The sequence below is a fragment of the Monodelphis domestica genome, chromosome 1 (assembly GCF_027887165.1).
Source record: "Monodelphis domestica isolate mMonDom1 chromosome 1, mMonDom1.pri, whole genome shotgun sequence".
Classification (NCBI taxonomy): domain Eukaryota; kingdom Metazoa; phylum Chordata; class Mammalia; order Didelphimorphia; family Didelphidae; genus Monodelphis; species Monodelphis domestica.
Window position 1 is genome coordinate 661,346,970 of NC_077227.1, and position 17,170 is coordinate 661,364,139.

Consider the following 17,170-nt stretch of genomic DNA (forward strand, 5'->3'; position numbering starts at 1 on the left):
GGGGACAGGACAGGTAAAAGGGGTTGACTTTGGTGTCCGAGATAGCCATTGAGGAAAGGAGAATTCTTTGTCTGTTAGTCCGTTGGGTGACTGTCATCCCTGGGACCCTAAGTGTATCAGGGTGGGTTACTTTTAAAGCTCTCCTTAAAGATGCTGAGTAGAAATCAAGTTATTAGAATGACTTATTACTCAGTGAACCAGCAAAACTAGAAAGTGGTCTTCTGGCCTCTAACCTCTTTGAATAAACAATGGGCTTCAGGAATGCTGTTTGGAAGGGCAGGTTCTAAGGAACAATCAAAACTGTCATAAACATTTTTTCCTAAGAGACCACGGAGTGAAGGGGGCTGGAAAGGGAAGGCGACCGGGGCCTTCGGATATGACAATGGCCCTGAGGAAATAGCTGAGGCCATCTCCTCCCTCATCTCTGGAAAACACAGCTCCTCCAGGATGCACTTTCAGCATCTGGCCCTTTCCTTAGTGATGTCACCTGATGGACCCTCTCTGTCTCCCTAAGCCAAACTGGAAGGCCTGGACAATCTGACTCAGTTAAAGTTAAACAGAATTGTCAGGGACCCTAATGAGGATCAGTTAGGCAGATAGGAAGAGAAGAGGAAGGAAAAAACATTTATATAGCTCCAACTATGTGCCAGGTACCTTATAAGCTAAGCACTTTACGGATATTATCCTATTTGATCATCAAAAGAACCTTATGAGATAGATGTTATTATTTTCTCCATTTTATAGTGGAGGAAATCAAGGCAAAACAGAGATTAAGGAACTTGTCCAGAGTCACACAACTCATGTCTGAGGCTAGATTTGAACCCAGGACATCCTGACTCCAGACCCAATGCCCTATCCTTTGGGCCACCAGTAAGTATCATGGGAGCCAAGGGAACAGAGACGATCCAGTAACTGGGGAGAAGAGGGTAACACTATCAAAAGCTAATAAGAAGGTACAACCAAATGGCTCAGTGGATAGAGTCAGGCCTAGAGAGAGGAGGTCTTGAGTTCAAATCTAGCCTCAGACACTTCTTAGCTGTGGGATTCTGGGCAAATCACTTAACCCCTATTGTCTAGCCTTTAGTCCTTTTCTGCTTTGGAACCAATACAAAGTACTGATTCTAAGTTGGAAGGTAAGGTTTAGAAAAAGCTAATGAGAGTTGAAAGATGATAAGGACTAAGAATAGGTCTTTGGATTTAGAAAATGGCTTTAGTGATGATGAGGACCATGGTAGTCTTTGAGACAACAATTCAGTAGGGTAGTGAAGCCAGATGTCAGATGCCAAGGGATTGAGAAGTGAATGAGTGGTAAGAATGTAGAGGCAGTGATTGTAGACAAGTCTTCCTGGGAGTTTGATGAATGGGAGGAGCAATAGATAGATGATGGCTTAAGAAAATGTCAGGGACAAGTGAAGGATTTAAAAAATTTTTTTCCTTAAGGATGAAGAGGTATTCCCATGATTCTTTATATTCATCATGCCCATAATTTCTTATAGCACAAGTGATATTCCATTTCAATTATGTACCTCAATTTGCTTAACCATTTTCCAATCACTGGGCATTTACTTTGTTTCTATTTCTTTGCTATCACAAAAAGTATATGGAACCTTCTTTTAGTCAATAATCTCCTTGAGGTATATGCCCAGTGGTGGAATCTTTGGGTCAAAGGTTATGGGCATCTTGATCATTTTATTTACATAATTCTAAATTGTTTTCTAGAAAAGTTGTACTAATTCTCAGTTCCACCAATAACGCATTAGTACATCAACATCTCCAACATCAACTACTATTTTCATATCTTTTGTCACCTTTGTCAATTTGTTCAATGTGAGGTATACAGGACCCTAGAAGTGTTTTGATCTACTTTTAAAAATTATTGGTGATTTGAAGCACTCTTTCAGATTGTTTTTAATCCTTTGCTATCCTTATTTTGAGAGTTGTTTATTCATAAAGGATAGTAAGTCCTGAGTATCAGGGAAGAGTTTGATAGAAAGGGAGAGGCTGAAGATGAGAGAAAAAGAGGAAATGTTTGGTGGGTCAGATTCCAAGAGGAGAAAGGGAATGACAGAATCAAATATACAAGTAGGGGTGTTAACCATGGCAGGGAGAAGGACTTTCTCTATATCAGAGCCTAGAGAAATGAAGATATGTTGGTGTTTTGAGGTACAGTAGAAAAGACAAAAAAGCTCTAATTGGTTGGGTTTTATTTTCTCAGAATGTAGGGAGTTGAATCATCTCCTAAGAAAGTAGGAAAGTTGGGAACTTGAGGAGAGAGATGATTTGGAAGGGCTACTATAAGAAGTGTCCTAGAGAGGCAATTAGGGAAGAATCAAAGGATTTCCATGCTGTCCTGAGAGCCCAACTGAGATTATTGGATAACATTAATTTGTAGTGGAGCCAGTTGGCACAGGTGTAGAATTTCCTCCAGCAGTGTTCACCAGGTGCTCAGGAGTAAGAATAAAAGGGAGATAATATGGATGATCCAAAGTTGAGGATTGTTAGGGTGTGGGACAAAGGAGGTAATTCATTCAAGGATGAAAAACAGTGAGTAAACTGCACTAAGAATTTGTGGAGTCAAGATTATGCATGGAGGAGAGTGAAGACAGAAAGGAGTGATGGCCTGATGGTCTAGAACTGGAGGGGAAAGGAAGACTGAAAGTTGCAATGAGGATATATCGCCTATTCTTCAGGAAGAGGAGTAATAAAGCAGAAGGATATGTGGAAGGAAAGGGGATATAATTAAAGAGACTTTAGGAGTTGAGGAGATTTGTGAACTGGGAGGTCAGGATGTCCAAAATGATATCATTCTGAATATTGTCACCAAGAAATATGGAAAGGCAAAAAAGACATGGAAATTAGCTGGATCTCTTCCTCAAGAAAAGAGGAAGAATGGCCTGGAAGCTGGTGGAACATTGAGGTTCTAGATGAGGTAGATGAGATAAACAAATGGAGTGAATCTCAAGGGAGAAAGGTATGGGTGATGGCAGTAAATGGAGATCTGGAAGTGTCAATACAAAGGATAAAGGAATATGCCAATTCTTTCTCCTGGCCTGGTATATTGGGGGCATGAAAGAAGGAGCAGCCTATGCTGTAGAGGGGGACCAGAGATGGTAACTTGCCCAAGGGCCATAAGTAGGAAGTTGCAGAACCAGGATCTTAAACTAGTACCTCTGGCTCCAAAACCAGTGCTCTTTCCACTACTTCTCACAAACAAAGCTGGTTCTTTGACATTCCTGAGTCTGGTTAAATAACACAGGGGCCCCCTGAATAGTGGAAATATGCGCCCTTGGCCAAACTGATGAAGAAGCCTACTGGAATTCCTAAATCTCCAGGAGAGGAGCTCAGACAGTCCACCCACAGTCACTCAGAAAGATTGGGTTTTGATGTTGGCCATTCCACTTTGCTCTACTAAGTTCTTTTCTCCCTACTGCTCTACACCTAGAGAGAAGAGCATTCTGTTATTTCTTCCCATGACCCCTTTGCTTACCTGCTCAGGATTTGGACACCATAGAATCTAAAGAAATATTTAAATTTATATACACATTCATATACCATCTATACCATCATTTGCTCATCTATTTCCAAGTTGAGAGATAACCCCTTAATTTCCAATTCGGTTAAAGAAAAAAAAGCTGATATAAATATTTTTGTCCCTAGAGGACCTTTTCCTCTTTCTTGAATCACTTTGGGACATAGACCTAGTAGTAGTATTGCTGAGTCTTAAGTATATTCAGAGTGCCTTTTGCAGTATAGTTCTGAACTGCTTTCCAGAATGCTGGGTCAATTCTCAGTTCTACTGATATCCATGTTCCTATTTTCTCATTTTCCCAATGTTCCTAATTTCTTCCAAAATTAATTTCTGTTTTTGTCAACTTTTCCAGTCTGCTCAATGTCAGATGGAACCTCCAAGTTGTTTAATTTTCATTTTTCTAGTTATTAGTGACTAGCAGCATTTTTTCCCCTATACCTATACCTAGCTTGGTTTCTTCCCATAGAAAACTACCTGTTCAATTCCTCTAATCATTTATCAGTTGGGGAAAAGCAGCCCACGAATTTTATTTTCATGCTTTCAGGTTATAGCCAGTTGGCATAGTCACTTACAAATATCCAATGTTTTAAAAAAATATCTAATGTCAGGATAAGATAATAACTAAAACTCATGTTGTGCCTAAAAGCACTCAGTGTCATCATTACTTCTATTTTCCAGATAGAGAAACTGAGGCTCAGTGAAATTAAGTGACTTATGAAGGATCACATAGTTAGCAAAAGTTAGAATATCATGTTTTTTCCCTTTTATTATGTGTCTACATGTGTTTGTGGAGGGGACAAGAAGAGAAATGGGGAAGGGAGTTCATAGGGGTAACCTCTAACCCTCATCTCCAAAGAACTCTTGTCTTCTCTATTTGTTTCCCTCTGGGAAATCTCTGGAGCTAGAAAGGTGGCCTTGGTCCACACCATCTCTCCTCATTGCCTATGGTAGTACTTTACTTTGGGGGCAGAATAAGCAAACAGATAAGAATATTGCAACTTTTTTTTTTGCAGTTAAAAAAAAAAGACCAAGAACAACAGGAAGTTGAACAGGAAATTCCCATAGAAGATGAAAATATTTTCAAGCCCTGCTGGGAAAAGAAGGAGCAAGGATAGAAGCAATCTCAGGATTCTAAAGTAGCAGAGGCTCATGCCACCTCCAACATTCCATCCCGGGACTTCTTGGGTTTAAGTCTGCTGCATCAGGCTTCTGATTCAGAAGTTTAAGAGCATGTGTGCAAATAATTTAGGTATGCACACACATGAATGGTTATACAAGTGAATGCATATTACATGCATTTTTGCACATGAAAGCAGAGCTAATCCTGTGCAAAATTTGTAAAGGACCAAGTTTACCTTAGATATCTTTTTTTTTTTTTAAACCCTTACCTTCTGCCTTGAAATCAATACTGGGTACTGGCTCCAAGAAAGAAGAGTGCTAAGGACTAGGCATTGGAATTTAAGTGACTTGCCCAGGCTCACATAGCTAGGAAATGTCTGAGGTCATATTTGAACCCCAAACCTCCCATTTCTGGTGCTGACTCTCAATCCACTGAGCCACCCAGCTGCCCCCAGATATCCTTTCTGTATACTACTTTCCCTCACATAGATCCATAGTCCCTAAGTGATCAGTGCCCCCAAGAGGCACAGAAACTTCCCAGACTTTTCCTCTCTAGGAATGTCTTAAGTTTCAGACCTATTCTCTGTCATATATTCCATTTCCTCAGGCCCAGATCTGAGATAATTAATTCATTGACACTAAGGTACCAATTACAAAAGACCTAAATGTGTTTCCCCTTTCCTTGGAAATGGCTTTTCTTCCTTCAAAAACTGTCTGTTCAAATCCTTAGATCATTTATCAGTTGGGGAAAAGCCCAAGAGTTTCCTTTTTATGCCTTCGGGTTCCAGTTGATCAGCAGAGTCACCAACAAATGTCCCATGTTTTTAAAAAAAAAGATTTCCTAATTGTAGCCCTTTAAGGGTATGACCACCAGTGGGATAGATTTTTAAGGAGGTTTGAAATTCTCTCAGGAATCCTAGAAATTATATCACATAAAGAAACAAGAACAAGAAAGTATTCTTACTGTATCTAGGAATCAGTCCAAGCATTCTAGAAAACAAGGCAGTGGTTGTACCTAAAATGGTAGCAGAATCAGGACTGATTCCTCCCTTTCCCTCCATCAAGTTGCTGGTGTCCTCAATCCCCAAATTACATTTTATTTACTTTGTATATATTTTATAACTACTCATACGTCAGTCATGCCCCAAAGAGGTAAAAGATAGAGGGTAATGTCCCCCCAATACACATACACCATGCACTTGCTTATAGAAATCCCCATTAGGAGTTTCCATCCATTGGGGAAGATTGAATAAATGATGGCGCATCAATAAACTGGCATATTATTTCACTATAAGAAATGAAAACTAGGAAGAGTTTAGAGAAGCTTGGAAGGATCCATCTGAAAGTATACAGACAACCAACAGAATGGGAGAATTTATGTAATGACAACAATAATATAAAGGAAAATGACAATGAAAGACACAAGGACTTTGATCAATGCAGTGACTAATCATTATTTCAGAAGACTGATGGCAAAACCTAGTACTTCCTTTCTCTAGCAGAAGTGGTACACTAGAGGTGTAGAATAAGGCATATATTACTTGTTTTCTATGACTACATTTCATAATTATAAGGAAGGATTTTGTGTGTGGCCATTAGGAAGTGACAGAAATGCTTTAAAAGCATCAACAAAACATTTTTAAAGAAGAATTAGAACATGTGGGCAGCCACCTACTTTGTTGAGGTGTAAGGTCAGACCATCAATCCTAGTTGCTGAATGTAGAGATGACAGCCATGGGATCTTTATGCCTCTGCTGGACTGACAGTGAGGGGAAGTTCCTTGGGACCTCACCCCTCTGAGAAAAACAATAAGGATGATGTTTATCTTTTATTTCACTCAGTGGTCATCCTTTTCCAAGGGTCTTCTCAAGTTCCTTTCCCTCTCTCTTCCCCAGCCACAGCTTCCAAAATGCCGTTGCACATAAATGCAAAGCAAAGCTATAGATGTGTTGGCAAATATTTAATAATCAACTCTGGAAAAATGTACATAATGTACACTTGTGTTTAATCTGCATTATTATTTTCTCCATCATTTTTTTAAGTCTGTATAGTCAACAAAGCAATGCATCATGCCCTGATTTTTGTGGCTTTGGCTGATTTCCAATGTGTAAATTCTCACACTGAGAATTTAATAATCCTTTCTTACTAATCATACTCCTGAGCATACCCTGCCATCCTCTTTCCAGGTGGGGACATCAAGGAACAAAGATCAAAGTGAAGAAAATCATTCAGGGGCATATAATGTGTGGAGTCAAAAACCAAATCCCCCAAATTCTAGAATTCCTTTCATCCATCCTAGAAATGAATTAAATGGAGTAAAATAATATGCTAACACTTCACATCCACAGCATTGACCTAGCTTTTTCATGCATAATCTCCATAAGAATAATAGCAAGAATATACTGTGGATTTTCATTTTACAGATGGGGATATTGATATGTAGCAATATAAAAATATTTGCCCAAGGCCACAGTCCAAATCAGGACTGATTCCCTTTTTCCTCCCATTCAGTTGCTAATACCTCCATCCCCAAATTACATTTTATTTACTTTGTATATATTTTGTAAGTATTCATTTGTGTTTCTTCTCTATAGAATATAAGCTGCTTGAGGACAGGAATTTTTGTCATTAACTCTCCAGTGTCTGGCATATAGCAGAAATGCTTATATATGAATAATATGGAACGAGGTTTTGAACGACATATGTATAATCCAGTGGAATTGCTTATCAGCTCTGAGAGGAGGGGAGGGCAAGAACATGAATCTTGTGCCCATGGAAAAAGTCTAAATAAATTAAAATTAATTGTTTTAAAATAAAAAATAAAGTTAGTCGGCAGCTAGTTTATGAGGTCAGTGTGTACCTGGGATAGGGTTCAGCTAGAGAGGCTGGTACTGGAATTTCTTTTGGAATTTCCCCAGGTGCCACCTTTCCCTATTAACCCAGAGAATAAGGACATCATTGTGTTTTCCCAGGATTATTTTTCCCCCTTTTTAGTCCTTGTTGTGTCATTCACATCTGCTTACCTTGTGATATGTGGACTTGTGTCAGATATTTTTGTAGCTCCTTTTGCTTCTTAGTTTCTCAGAAGGTAGGAGGCAAACAGTTCAGCAGGGAGAATTTGGGACTTACATCCAAATGATTCCCTCAAGTTTAGAAGATTTCTTTATATGAGTGGTTTGTCCTCTGTGTATGTATATTGGGCAACTGACTGTGGTGGTATGATCTAGTAGAAGCATCACTGAATTTATTTGATCAGCATTTGTGCTTTTGAATCCCAGCTCTGCCATTTACTATTGGTGTAATCTTGGAAAATTCCATTTCTCAATTTCTTTATCTTGTAAAACTAAATGGAGGTTTTAAAGTTTTGGTGCAGAGGAATGGACATTGCATTGGACATCAGAAACTGGTTTCAGATCTTGGCTCTGACACTACTTGTGTGACTTTGAGTCAATCTATGGCTGATATTAGGGGTCAGTTGATTTTTTGGTTGAGTTAGTCTGTAGGCTAGAATAGAGTCAGTTCATTGTTGGGCAACCTTGTCTGTTCTTTGGAAAGTTAACCCACCCAACTGGGAATTAAACTTGCCACCTTGGTCATAGAAGCTCAGAGCCCCAATTCATCCTAGATTTTTGCCTATCTTAATTCCTAGTCATGGGAAGAATAAGGTCTTTGAGTGAATAGCTTCTGGGTGACATCATCCTCATCAACTACTCTACAAACAATCAGACACATCATGGAGGTCCAGATAATACTTGGTACAGGTAAGGCACAGGCTATAGATACTTGTCTCTCTTGACTCATTCACCCAACCCAACCATCCCTTGTGACAAAGGCCCAAAGTCTGCCTCCCAAGGGAAAGCAGCAGATGCCTTTCCAATCGAATTCCCTGCTGGGTAGCTAATGCAGCTACAAAGGCTTCAGACCCCCTGAAGACACTTCCTGTTTTCAAGCAAAACTGAACCTGTGGTTCCAGATTAGAAAATTCTGTAATGACTTTGGCGGTAGAGGTGGTGGAAGGGGGTGGGCTTTGTTGAACTACAGCTTGAGACTTGGAAAATAGAGATAGAGGAGAGAAATGTCCCCTTTTCCATCCTACCCTTCCCTCCCCCCAAAAAAATAAATAAAAAGAAGAAAAACCTTCGAATATCCCTCCCCAGTCCATAGGCCATTGTTCTCTGTGGGTCTACAAACATAAACATAACTTTTTTTTTAAGGAAGATTTAGAATTTAGTCAAAAGTTGTTTTTCCCCTTAAAGATGGCATTTTATCATGTTGATTTGGATATAGGCTAGACTGCTTAAATGGTATCTATTTGAAAAGAAAACCAAAAATTCAATTCCCTTGGACAGTGTAAATTTAAAAGAAACAATAGGAGCATTCAGCAAGGAAAAAAGATTTTTCTCCTGAACTCAGGAACAAAAAAGGGACCCTTTTAAACAGAAGGTGCAGTACAATGAATAGAAATAACCACTCTTGAGATCAGGAAGATCTCTGCTCAAGTTTTGTCTCTGACCATCTCTATGTGGCTAATTCTCAAACCTGCCTTTCCTGCCACCGTTTCTCTGCTGATTTCTAATTTGTTTCCAGTCCATCATTCATTGAGATGCTTTTCAGACATCTCAAACTAGATGTCCAAAAAATATCTTAAACTCAACATACCCCAAACCAAACTCATTCTCTCTCTTCCTAAATCCTTCAATCTTCCTATCTTCCTTATTATGGTAGAGTAACATGATCATTATGATGGTCCCTCAAGCTCACAGCTGAGGAATCATCCTGGATTCCTCACTATTTTATCTCTCAGTCCCCATATCCAAACTATTGCCCAGTGCCTTTCAACCTCACCATTATAACATCTGTCAAATATAGTTCTCTTCTCTAACATTGCCATCTCTCTTGTGCAGGTCCTTATCACCTTGCTCCTGGATTATTGCAATAGTCTGTTGGTGGGTCTGCCTATCTCAAGTCTTTACCCATGGATTAGAATCTCCAATCTCCAGAAGAATTTTCCTAAAGCTCCAGTTGATCGTGTCAATTCTCCTCTCCTTTCCCAATAAACCCCAGTGACTCACTATTACCTCCAAGATCAAATACAAAATCTTCTGTTTGGTGTTCAAAGCCCTTCATAACCTGGTCCCATCCTGGACTTCTTATAACTTGCTCTTGGATCCAGTGACACCAGTCTTCTGGCTGTTCCATGATTTTGTTATTCAGTAACACAGTCATGTCTGACTCTTCTTAACCATATGGACTATGGTTATCCATGGAGTTTTCTTGGCAAAGGAGTCTACCCTTTCCTTCTCCAGGGGATCCTTTTACCCAACAATGACAGATTAACTACCTTGCCCAAGACCACACAATTTGGAAGTATCTGAGGCTGTATTTGAACTCAGGTTATCTTGACTTTGTTCTTAACCACTGAGCCACAGATTCCTTTTTTCTATAAGTAACACCCTCCGTCTCTCAGTTCCTGACATTTTCTTTGTCCCGGATGCATGTGATGCTCTCTCCCCTCAAGCTGCTTCCCTTAGGTCCCAACTAAAATCTCACCTTCTACAGGAAATCTTCCCTAACCCCTCTTAATTTCAGTGCCTTCCCTTTGTTAATTATTTCTTATTTATCCTGTATATGTCATATATTATTTTTGTATTGTCTTCTCCATTAGCTCTTAAGCTCCTGGAGAGCAGGAACTGTCTTTTGTATCTTTTTGGTTCCATGGTGTTGAAATATAGTGCCTGGTTAAGTGCTTAAAAAATATTGATTGATTGATTGAGTTAGATGACCTTGGGCAAGTCTCTTATTGGTTTAGTTGTTCCCAGCAACTACTTAAGATTGGAAGGTGATGAAACTGCATTGGTCAAGTTTCCTCTATACAAGTTTTCTATAAAACACAGGACTCAGTCTCCTTCTTCGGCTTTGTTCTTGACCATCACCATTTAAAAAAAAATTCAATTAATTTAAAGGAAACAGTGAACCTCTCACCATCAAGAGCTCAGGATCAGCCTCATTCTGGTCATCCTATGAGCATCACTTTCCTCATTTATAAAAGCAGGTAATACTTGTGATAGATACCTTCAAGGGAGGTAATGATGGAAGCTCTTTGGAAACCTTAAAGCAACATATGAATAGGAACTGTAACAATAATAGTTTGGTTTTTTTTAACCCTTTCCTTCTGTCTTAGCATCAATCTAAAATTTTAAGGTAGAAGAGCAGTAAAGGCTAGGCAATGGGGGTTAAGAGACTTACCCAGGAATTGTTTGAGGCCAGATTTGGACCCAGGACCTCCCATCTCTAGGCCTGGCTCTTCATCCTCTGAGCCACCCAGCTTTCCCCTAATAATAATTATTCTTAGGTCTTTCAGGTGACTGGGCTTCCTATATGTCATCACCGACCTTCTAAAGCTCCATAATTTTTTATCCTTTATCATTATCACTTCTTAATTATATGGCCTTGGGCAAATCATTTAACCTCTGATTATCTTAACAGGGTGTGTGGTAAGAGATAGGGGACTCAAGTTGTGATTTCTGTTCCCCCACCCCAATTTCCCTTTACCAAATGATCTGGAATATAGCTCCCTGAGGGTGCCTTCCATTCTTTTTTATTTTTTACTTTGTTTTCTATTTTTCCCTTTTGTTGTTTTCCCAGCACTAAGCGCGGTGCTTGGCACATAGTAAGTGCTTAATAAAGGTTAGCCTTTTCCAGCTACATTTCAGTTCTTGAGGCAAAGATGGGGTTTGTTTCATTTGGGGATGGTTACATCCATTTACAAATTATATGCTATCAAACAAATAAGAAATCCCCTCACATATGATTGGGGATGTAGACTCTAGATGATCACCTTAGTGTAAATATCAATAATATGGAAATAGGTCTTGATCAAGGACACATGTAAAACCCAGTGGAATTGCTCCTTGGCTACAGGAAGGGTTGGGAGGAGGGAAGGGAAAGAACATGATTCTTGTAATCATGGGAAAATATTGTAAAAATAACTAATTAAATACAATTTTCCAAAAAAAGAAAAAGAAATTCCCTTTGCCTCAGTTTCCTTACTGTGAAATAAAAGGAAAAGTTCTTCAGGAGGCAGGGAATGCCATAGAGAAGGAGTACACTTGCTATGTTTAGTTCCTGAGATAGATCTATTAGGAAAACTCTGGAATGAGGAAAGCTGTCCTAGAATGAAGAGACTTGCCTGCCTCTGGAGGCTGAGGGTCCTCTCTCACTGGACATCTAGAAACAGAACTCAGATGACCACTTGGGTGTGTTGTAAAGAGCATTCTCCTTCTGCAGGGTCTCTGAGGTGACTTCCAGCTCTGAGCTTCTGGGATTCTGTGAATACTACTGATTGCATAGGGTGGTTTTGAGTAAGGGATTTTAAAGAGAACCTTCCTCTCCTCACTTTTCCTCCTCTCCTTTTTCCTCCCCTTCTTTCTCTCTCTCCTCTCCTCTTCTTTCTCTCTGCTCTTCTTCCCTCCTCTCTCTTCTCTCTCATCCTTTTTCATCTCTCTTCTCCCCTATCCTTCTCCCTCTCTCCCCTTCCCTTCCTTCTCCTCCTCCTGTCTCCCCTCTCTTCCTCTTCTTTCCTTTCCTCCCCTCTCCTCTCTCTCCCCTGACTTCCCTTTTTCTCTTACCCTTCTTTCTCTCTCATTCCTCTCTCCTCCCCTCTCCTTCCTCTTCCTCTTCCCCTTCTCCTCCTTTCTGTCCCATTCTCCCAAACCAGCCTTATCTCCTTCTTCCAATATAAAATTTAATTATTTTTTATTATTGTTATATTTAGTGAAAAAAGCTTCAACTTTCCTGTTCTTTAAAAAACCAGTTCAATTAAACATGTTGAATTACTTTGGTTTGAATAGAGGCCAAATCCTACAAAGCCAAGTTCTCCTGAGAGGTTCAAAATAACCAGGATTCACTGAAAAATTACCCACACTTCCCTCAGATTTCCCAGAACCTTGTGGGTCTACTATGTCTCTCTCAGAACAAAACTGCTTCCAATCACCTCAGCCTCTAAGGGTTACTCCATTGAGGGAGATACAGACAGACAGACAGACAGAGACAGAGGCAGAGACAAAGAGAGGGGAGAGAGAGAGAGAGAGAGAGAGAGAGAGAAAGAGAGAGAGAGAGAGAGAGAGAGAGAGAGAGAGAGAGAGAGAGAGAGAGAGAGAGAGAGAGAGAGAGAGAGAGAGAGAGAGAGAGAGAGAGAAAGGGGGGAAGGAGGGAGGGAGAGAGAGAATGGCAGAGACAGACAGAGAAAGAGACAGAGAGAGAGTGTGTGTGTTTGTGTGTTTCCCAGCCCTGGTAAGAGCAAATTAACCACAACTCCAGGGCTGGAGTCTGCTCTCAACTACTCTCATTCTTCTCATTGTTCCACTTCAGGAAAAACCACCACCCAAACAGGCTATTTGACATGGAAATGAAAATTCCAAAGGAAATGCTTCCTCACAAGGAATCCATTTGACTGGGATTACCCAGAAGGAAAATGGTGAAAGGGAAATTTAGAACCAGGTCTAGGGCCATATCAAGTCCTGAAGGGACAAATAGGCTCTCTTAACCCCCTCCCCCCCATGCCCTCCCCCAATACCCCCCTTCCAGCTCTGGCCAGGCTGCTTCCTGGGGAACTTGATGGGAGATGAGGGTGACTGCCCAGTCAGAGCCAAGGCAGGGCAGTGCTGAGTAGGGGGAAAGCAGGTCTGACCACATTAGCTCAGCTCTCAATAAGGGGCTCACAGAAGCCCAGGGATTCAGAAACAGATGGCAGACAGTGTGTAGGGGCAAAGAAAAATGAACCATTGTGCTGCTACACAGGGGGCAGAGTGTTTACAGACTAAGTATTCAGTCCTTTGGCCACCCAATAAATATTTACTGAGTGCCCACAGGGCTGGCCCATGGCTGAGCTGTGAAGTCAGAGGCCTTTGTTTGAGGGATGTGTTCTTCTTGCTGTCTGTGCCCTCACAACCTCTTATCTTAGGATCCTTTGCCTCCCTAAGTGTCCTCATTGAGCACCCCACCCATGCTTGGCTTCCTGGAGGAGTGTCTTCTACTTGGAACTCTTCTTTCCAAATAGCCCCATCACAATTTAGCTCTCCTTTGTTTGGGAGTCCTTATACAACTCAGGTATAAAGCCTGGAATCCCAGCATTTATTAAGCATCCACTATATGCAAGGCACTGAGTTTACAAAGTAGTTGTTCAATTGTTTTTCAGTCATGCCTGGCTCTTTGTGACCCCATTTGGGGTTTTCTTGGCAAAGATACTGGAGTGGTTTGCCATTTCTTTCTCTAGCTCATTTAACAGATAAGGAAATTGAGGCAAACAGGGTTAAGTGACTTGCTCAGGGTCACCCAGCTAGTAGGTTCAAGTCTTGAACTCAGGAAGACTAGTCTTCTTGACTCCAGGCACAGCATCCTGTCCACTGCTATCTAGCTGTCCCAGATTTTACAAAGACAAAACTCCAAATCCTCAAAAAAACCACATGAATTCAGATAATTGGGTGACAAGGCCATTATAGCACTTCCAGTGGTTTCACAGCCATCCTCCCCATTCCTGGCACACCCTTTATATCTTGTCTTTCCTAAAGGGAATATATATTCTTTGATTATAAGAACCATGTTGTCTTCTTTTCTATGGATTTCTAGGACTTAGGACATGCCTGACACATAGGGATGCTTAATAAATAAATATAATGTCTATCTATCTATCTATCTATCTATCTATCTATCTATCTATCTATCTATCTATCTGCTTATCTGACTTTCTATCTATCTATTTATTTATCTATCTGTCTGTCTGTCTGTCTGTCTATCTGTCCATCTATCTACCTGTCTCTGTCTGTCTACCTATCTGTCTAATTGTCTCCTACTTTCTGCCTACCTGTTTATATCTATCCATCCATCTATATCTATCTATCCATTTATCCATCTATCTATCTCTCCATCAATCAATCCATCCATCTGGCTGTCTATCTCTCTATCTAATCATCTCTGATTATTTGCTTATCCAAGTAAATACAAAAAACCCACTTAGTCATTTTTAGGCAAATGGAGAGAAATAACTGAGTAAATCATAGAAAAAGATTGCTTGTAAGAAGGAGAAATTGGGTTGAGCTTTAAAGGAAGTTAGGAAGTTTCAGGGGAAGATGGTAAATAGTCCAATCACAGAAGGGCAGACTATTCAAAGGAATGGAGAAAGGAGGTACCATAATGGAAAGTATGGGGAAAAACAAACAGGCTGATTTCACTAGAACAAAGAATACATGAGGGAGTACAAATGTATAATCAGTCAGGAAATATAGACCTCATTCAGATTGGGGGTTCAAATGCCTTTAAATGATAAACAGAAAAGGGCATATTTTATTCTAGAAGAAGAAGGGAACCATTGAAGGCTTTCTGATCAGATCAGGAGAGTGACAAGATTGGGTCTGTTGGTGCTTTAGGAATATTAACTTGGCAAGTGTGTGGAGAATAGATTGGAAAGAGAAGAGACTGGGTACAGAGGGAGTAATTGGGAGACTGTTTCAATAGTTCAATTGTGAGGTGAATTGGGTGGTTGTGGTGTGAGTGGAAAGAAGGAAACAGATATGAGAGATGGAGTGAGAATGAAGAGTGATGGATGAGTCCTAGGTTATGGAAGGAAGGAAGGAAGGAAGGAAGAAAGGAAGGAAGAAAGGAAGGAAGAAAGGAAGGAAGGAAGGAAGGAAAGAAGTGAGAAGGAATAAAGGAAAAACAAAGGAAGCAAAGAAAAGGAAATAAGAAAGGAAAGAATGAATAAAAAGCATTTTACTCAGTGGTTATTGATGTATCAAACACAAAAAGAACACAATTTGTGCTCTTAAGGACCTCAAATTTTATTTGAAGAACACAACATTAAACCAGAGAGTTCAGCTTCAAGATGGGTTAAAATACCCAGAGGTCATAAGAAAACACAAGTAAGAAGTTTGACAAAACCTTAGAATCAGCTAGGTGGCTCTGAAGTAATGACTTGTTCTAGAATCAGGAACACCTGAGTTTAAATCCAGCCTCAGACATTTCTTAGTTGTGTATGACTCTGGCTAATTCACTTAACCTTTATCTGTCTCGACTTCCTCAACTGTAAAATGGGAATAACAATAGCATCTGTCTTCCTAAATTGTGAGGACAAATGGTACTAGCTCTTTTAGATTATTATTTTCTTTTTTGAGACATTTGCTAGCTATTGCTCTACTAACATTCTAGAATTTTGCCAGGAATCATTCAAACTCATAGGCTTTTTGTTATCAGTCTTTTCTCTTTTTTGAAAATTGTGACATCATTCACTTTTCTCTAGTCCTTCAACCTTTTTGGTTTTCTCCCTCCCACCTTTGTTTTTATTATTTCATAGCATTTATTCCCAGGTATCTCAGCCCATACCTTCCTTTCCTGCCCCAAAGAAGATATCACCATGTGACAAAAAGATAAGGATATATAGATTGTGTCTTTTGTGTTTCTAATTTTCAGTTCATTTTCTGGAGGCGGACATTCACAAAGTTACTCTTTAAATATTAATTCTGCTGCTGTAAGTTTTCTTGGTTCCACTTGTTTCACTTTTCATTACTTCATGTACGCCTTTCTCCAATTTAAAAAAATTAACCCACTAATGGTTTCTTATGATACAGTAATATTCCATAACATTCATCTGCCACAATTTGTTCAGTCATTCCCCAATTGATGGACATTGCCTCGATTTCCAGTTCTTTGTCATCACTGTTTTGGTTTTCTACACTATTTCTGTGACCCCTGACAGTGGCTCAACCATCATAACCAATATTTCATCCACCATTCTGATATGTAGTTCACCCGGGCAAGTTCATCCAGGTTAGCCTGGTGCTGTCCTTACTCATACTGAATTTCAGTTCCAAATTAGCCAGTTTTATTCTTTTCTTTATAGCCTAAGGGTCATTTTTCTCAACAGGAAAAAAAAAACCCAGAAACAAAACAAAGTTGTGAGGGCATCTAGATAACTCAGCAGATAGAGAATCAGATTTAGAGAAAGGAGTCCTGGGTTCAAATGTGGCCTCAGACCCTTCCTACCTGTGTGATCCTGGACAAGTCACTTAACTCCAGTTGTCCAGTCCTTACTACTTTTCTCCCTTGGAACCAATATTGATTCTAAGATGAAAAGTAGTTTAAAAAAATACAAAGTTGGGCACTTCTGCCCTCTGTCCTTTGTCCATGTTCATCATCCCAATCTCACTGCCCCCTGTAGGCACCAGTCCTTCTGTGATCCCTTTTATTTCAATTGAAACAATAAAAAGATGAATTTTTTTGCTATGCTCAGCATTTATTGTTAACATCAGTTCATTCTGTTCTTTAGAGTTACTAATGCTGATCTTACAAATGAGATGATAGAGTTTGAGTGCTTTGCAAATCTTGAGGAACTATACCAATGTGAAATTTGAAGACCAGTACATTTGAAAATCCATTCTTTTCTACTTGCCTTTATTTCTATCTCATGCATGTATATTAAAAAAAAAAACCTAAGTTAGTTATTTAATTCACATTGCATCCACATTATTT